Here is a 6,837-nt window from a genome sequence, read left to right on the forward strand (position 1 = left end):
GCTCCGCTCGGTCGCTACGTAGCGACCGAGATGGATGGACGTTTGGTCGCTACGTAGCGACTGAGCTTTGGCTCGAACTCGGTCGCTACGTAGCGACCGAGCGGAGCATGTGTTTGGTCGCTGCGTAACGATTCTTTTCGAGCTCTTGTCCGATGACTTGTGTTTCTTCCGCAAAGCTTTTCGTAAAGAAGAATCTATTTCGAAAAAGTATTTGTCGAAGAATTTTTCTACGTTTTTCTTCTTCGGGGATTTGGACGTTAACTTCGTCCTAACCGTTTTTGACCCCAACAACCGCCAGCGACCGCAGCAAGAAAGAGGAATCCTCCAGCAGGGTCACTCATCCAAATAGCGAAACAGAGCCTACGGGCTACATAACAAAGGTAAAACATGGCCTAACCACCGGGGTACCTCGCAAGCTGATGTCTTGTACGGTCTATGGACCATGATTTTTATTACTTATTATTTAAGCATTATGTTTTCCTACTCCTATGTACGCTGAAACGTCTCCGGACAACGCTTATGCAATAAAATAGTTTCGACTATAAAAGAATAGTAGGAATATCATAATACTTAAAGGGGAAAACGAGCTGGATCAGGTCCAAACGACCTCCGATCCTGGCCAACCCTCAATGAAAAAGTGGTACAACCACAAAACGGGTATGAGACATAAAGCAGGAATGGGATGCACAAGCCTGAGTATGCTGTCAAAACTACCTAAAAACCCTGTGCAGCCTAAGGCGCATCGGGGTCCCCAGAGTACCAATGTAAAAAGTACTTGTATTAAAACGCTATGAGCTACGTGATACAGGGAACACATGGTATATATCCATTGCAAAAGTACTGTTATATACATGGAGCAAACTAAATCCTGCTTCTCCAGACGTGGAAAGCAGTGTAAGCCTGACACTTGGGTTTTCACCCATACCAGCACCCTCTAAGTCTGACAGTGGCTTCCTGCAGAAGCAACATGCAGCACGGGAACTCGATAGTGGCCAGCTCCCGAGCGGCAAAATGCGAAATCCCAATAGGTATTGGTAGCGGCCTCACCTAGGCAGGCAGAATACGGTCCCTTAAACTAATAATTCAAAACCCCCGGGTTATTGAAAACCTTCGGGTCCCCAAGTAGTCTCCGGGCCCTGAAATGATTTTTTTCAGGTCCTGGAAAAGGTAAACCTCCAGGTTCTTTATAACCCCGGGCCCAACTGTGATCCCAGGATCCTAAGTATAGAATTTCCTAAAACGGCCTCAAAGCCCGAGAACCAAAATCTATAAATGATCTATATAGCCTATAGGCCAACGACCTCAGGGTCCCCAGAAGGACCTCCGAACCCTATATCGTCAGAGCTAAGATTTCAATCTCGGAATCCCAAACTCACGAAAACAAGAAACAAAGCTTGCAGAGAAATGGAATTCATTACGAGAAATCATTGTTCCAAAGAGAATCAAGAAAGGCAACAAGAAGCCATTATTCAGAGAAAAGCAGGTTCGACAAAAAGCAATAAAACATTTAGAAAGGCGGACCAGCGGAGACTCGAGACTCCGCGAACAGACCTCAGGCTGATTGGAAAAAACCCTCCAGGACGGCGACCCAATCCCTCAGACCAAAGCAGATGCTGACGATATTCTTCCTCGGGATCCCAATGCTCCGTTCTTCCTTCCAACCACTCCTTCATAAGCTCCCATCTAGCCGAAGCTCTCACCTGCCGAATCAATAAGTCAAGCAGAACCGCCATATCTCGCACCCGGTTACGGAGAAGGAACAGCTCGGCGAGCAGCCTCTGCCGAATGCCCATTAGCGGAACCCCTCCAGTCGGAGTCCCGACTGAATCTGGTCTAATCCTAGCAGTCGGCGGTGCCGCTCTAGCCAAACGAGGTGGAGGAGTGTAGAAAGCACCTTCTTCCCAGCCTGTTGATACTCGTCGTAAAGAACCGAAGTAGGGAGTCTCGCAATATTCCCTGAAAGATAGAAAGAGTAAGAAGACGAAATCCTACCAAGCAAGGAGTAAGAAGCAAGAACTTACCCCAAAGATGGCTGTGGCGCAAGACTTCCTTACTCACCAGAAATGGTACTCTACGGTTTTCGCCATTGCTTCCCCAAGGAAGGACACCGGACGAGCTACATCTGAAATCAAAACCTAATCATCGGCAAATCAACAACCGGAGGAGAATGAAGTACAGAAGACCAGACTTACCGACGGTACGCCAGAACGTAGGGTAAAAGAAAGGTTCCTGAATCTTCATAAACGCGTATCGGCTGTTCCAGTTATTCCCGAAAGGGTAGTTACCCTTGGTACCTCTCGAAGGCTCCTCGACCAAAGGGGTGCCGTTGCGGGGTTGAAGATGATAGAATCCGGGCATGATCGCCAGCGGGGCAAAGTAGTAGGAGTACAGAACCTCATGTATCCCGATGCCAATGCCATAGAGCTCCCCAAGTACTTGGATCGACATTAGAGTCCTCCAGGATAAGGGAGTAAGCTGAGAAGGGCAGAAACCAAAGAACGATGATATCTCAGCCACGAGTGATGGAATGATCCCCCGAAAACCTGCCACCAAGTATGCCTCAAAGACGGCCATCTCATTCGGTCCCCCGTCAGCAGTGCGTCAAACGCAGAGGGACTCCTCATCTGTACCAAAGAATGAATCGCATATTTCCTCCGGATAGCCATCAGATCCTCCTCATGGATCTCAGAGCATGGGCCGTCATCAAGAACATAATAGCAACGTTGCTTCAAGGGTGCCATCAGGATCGTCTCGTTATCAGCCTCGGGGACCTCTCCGTGAGAAGTAGCAGGTGAGGAAAAGGGGTCAGTAAATAAGCGACGAGGCCTTACGCGACCACCTACGAGCGAGGCCGAAAGAGAGGGTAAACAGAATTCATCTTTCTCAAATCAGGGATGATCTGGTGAGAAGCGCCGTGCATCCTAAATATACGCCCAACTCTTTCTTTTTTGAAGACGGAGAAAAGAATTCGAATATTTCCAAATCTCCTAGAGAATCGTTAACAAAGGGTGACCGGCCTAGAATGAAGGAAATCCGATCCAGGAAGGGAAAACGCTACTCAAATCATGCTCCCGCCTTTTTCCGGTTCAAAGGATCCCAGCTTAAAAGACTCTGGTTCTCTCCAACAAGAACTCTCCCAGCCTCATCGTCTCCAGAAAATTCAAGACGCTACTATCAAGCTCCGACTAAGTAAGGTGGAAACGATCCTTGCCTGGGTTTAGAATAAGCTCCGGCTTGAGTGGAATCCAGGATAGCGAGACCGATGAAGCGGAGTCCTGCCTAAGGGGAGCCCGCTGAGAATGAGCAACCCCGGTTGACTTGAGTGCACAGGTTATTCCCCGAGTTTGATGACAAAATCGAGCAATAAGGGGCAAAATGTTAGGGAAAAATACCCCGGTATCATTTCCTCCAGCCTCAAGGCAGGACCCAGACCCCGGGTCCCCGATACAGGAACGCTATAGGTCCCCGATACAGGAACGCTCCAGGTCCCTGTTAAAAGGAACCCTGGGACCAGTCCCAGGGACCGACCTCTCTTCCGAGAAATGGAAGATTTCCGATAAGGAGAACCTTCCATATTTCCGAATATGGAAGAGTTCAACCTAAATCAAACCGACTTCAAGGCGACTATATAAGGGCTCCTAAGTCCCAAAAGCAAAGGATCGACTCCTCAAGACTTAGAGATTAGAGTTAGGCGGCTAGAACTAGGGTTTACACACCAATCATTGTAGTTCCGGCTTGTTTACTCAATAATGCATCTTCTCAAGTCTTTCTCTTTATTATTAACCTAAAATCCCCACGAAATACTTACAAACACATACATACTACCAGCTTATCCATCGTTCTGTGGTACTCACAAAGATCCTACATAAAAATCCCCTAACAGATGGAGCCGTCTCCCTTACAAGTAGCAAATCGCCGAAAACACAAGCTCTCTTAAGTCTTTCTTGCGTAAAAACTAAGGTAGGTCTAAAGTAATAAATAGGAGACTATATATATAGGAGCCACAGGCGGCTATAGGAATGAAATAGGAAATCTAGGGCAAATCCCGAAATATTTGGAAACTTCCTTTTTTTTTTATCTCTGCCGCTGGAGCAGGCACTCAGGCTGCTCCGGTCGGCTGTTCTGCGCGAAAGACTCCATTTCACACTCTTTTTCTCTTCTTTCCCTTCAGCTGGTCTATCTTTCATTCAATGCAACTCAAGACCTGTAATGACTCAAATAGACTAAAAAGACTCGATAAAACCTTGAAAACTATTATTAAGACGTACATATAATGTGCCAAAACACACAATATATCACCCATAGGGAGAACAAATGCAGAGCTCCAGAAGTTGACAACGCTAGATATCACAGACTTGATTAGTTGCAGCCTGCCTGCAAAGGAGAGACTTTTATTCGTCCAAGACAGCATCATGTTTCTGATCTTGTCTATCAAAGGATAGTCTGGTTTTGTGAGTGCTTTGGTTGTAAGAGGAAGACTTAGATACCTGACTGGTAGCATTCCCACATTAATTCCCTGCCGTGTAGCTTCATCATACAGACCCACCAGATCAGTTCCAGACGCATATAACGAAGATTTCGAAGCATTGATGTGCAAACCTGACAGCTCTGCAAACCCGTCCATAGTCTCCACAACACCTCTCAGGAAATAACCAGTATCGTCCGTAAACACTAAGATGTCATCACCAAAACTTAAATGAGTTAACTGGATAGCTCTGCACTGCGGGTGGTAACCAAAACGTCCTTCTGAAGCAGCCCGGTTGAGAAGCTTTGAAAGAGCATTATTTAGTATCACGTACAGATAAGGAGATAACGAACATCCCTGTCTGATACCTTTGGCACTGGAGAAAAACCCTTCAAGGCTTCCATTGACTGAAACAGAGAAAGACGCCGTAGAGATACATACCATGATCCAATGGATGAACTGAGCTGGCAAACCCATTACCCTTAGTACTGAAGAGATGAAGGACCACTTGACAGTATCAAAGGCTTTGGAGATATCAAACTTGATAGCACATCTGTTTGAGTTGGTCTTCTTATGGTATACATTCACCAGCTCTGAGGCCAGCAAGACGTTCTCCAACAGCAGTCTTCCTTTAATAAATGCACACTGATTCGCTTCAATAGCTCCAGGCAGGAGTATCTTGAGGCAATTGGCAAGCACTTTGGATATGACCTTATAGAGAAGATTACAGAAAGCGATGGGTCGATAATCTTTCATTGTCTGAGTATTTTCTGATTTGGGGATGAGGGATAGGATTGTTGCATTCACAGCTGTTGGGAGGAACCCGTATAAGAAGAAAGATTGGACAGCTGTAACAAAATCCTTTCCTATAACTGGCCAAGCTGCCACGTAGAATTCCTTAGTATACCCGTCTGGACCTGAGACCTTATCATTAGGTAGAGAGTGTAAAGCTGCTTGAATCTCTGCTGCTGAGACAGGAGCGACCATCTGAGCGGCTGTAGGGGTAGAGCAACGATAACTTAGAAGGTCGTAGATAATTGGCATATTTGCGTCCTCGCCTCCCGTGTCTTGCGCTTGGAGAAACCGTTGAAAATGCAACACTGCCTCCTGCTTGATATCAGTAGAAGAGGTGAGAGTCTGTCCAGTTGAAGAAATAAGCACTCTAATTGCATTTTGAGCTGCTCGAGATTGCACAACTCTGTGGAAAAAAGGTGTATTATTATCCCCTACATACAGCCATCTAATACAAGACTTTTGCCAGTAGAATTTCTCCTCAATTCTAGCCAGCTTGTTCCATCTATCAGAGGCTACTGCAGCTGCTGCAAAGGTGATGGGATTCGGGTCTTGAAGAACCTGATTTTGGCAAACACACAGTACTTCATAGGCTTGCTTCGTGCGACCAGGGAGATCACCATAATGTACTCTGTTCATGGCTCTCATTTCAAACTTCAGGAGCTTCAACTTCTTTTGGAATAATCCCAAAGAGGCTCTCGAATGGTATAGCTCGTTCGTACTTGCCCAGACCTTCGCCACCGTAGGGAGAAACTCCTCATGCTCAGCCAGGTAATTGAAAAAACGAAATAGTTTCCTCATCTCCTCCTGGGTTCCTGAGAGATACACCACACACCTTGCGTGATCAGAGATCCCTCCAGCCTCGAATTTAGCATACGATTGAGGGAAACAACGTGGCCAATCTCCATTAATAAGAGCCCTATCCAACTTCTTTCCAATAGAATCTTCTTCTCTTTTATTCCACCAAGTGAACAAAGCTCCAACGTAGGCCAGATCTGTAAGATTGCAATCCTGAACCACCTCTTGAAACTGGCTCATACCCGACTGGTTAGCCAAATAATCTTGTGCTCTCGAGTGCTCCCCAGATGCCAAGGTAACATTAAATTCCCCCAACAAGATCCACAGCATATTCAAATGGCTGTAAGCAGCTCGTGTGTTCCTCATATCCTCCCATAACAGTCTCCTTTCACTCTCTGTATTTGAAGCATACACAGCAGAACAGATAAATTGCTCCCCTGTTTCAGGTATCTGAATAGCACAGGTGGTGACCTGAGAGCTCATATGCATCCTAGTAACAACCACTCTATCAGACCAGCAAAACCAAACTCGCCCCAGTCTGTGATACTCGTAATTAGTAATAGCTTTCCATCTCGGCAAAGCTGCTTTCAAACACTTCTCATGATTCTCCTGCTTAACTCTAGTTTCCAAAAAACATCCAAACAAAGGCTTCTCTACCTGAACCCAACTTTTTACTGCTCTATGTTTGCGTGACATGTTGAAACCACACATATTTCATGTGAAAAATGACGTCATAGCTTCCTTACGGAAGTTTTCTTCTAATTGCGCCTTCATGAGCTTTA

Source organism: Brassica oleracea, chromosome C1, assembly GCF_000695525.1.
Source record: "Brassica oleracea var. oleracea cultivar TO1000 chromosome C1, BOL, whole genome shotgun sequence".
Classification (NCBI taxonomy): Eukaryota; Viridiplantae; Streptophyta; class Magnoliopsida; order Brassicales; family Brassicaceae; genus Brassica; species Brassica oleracea.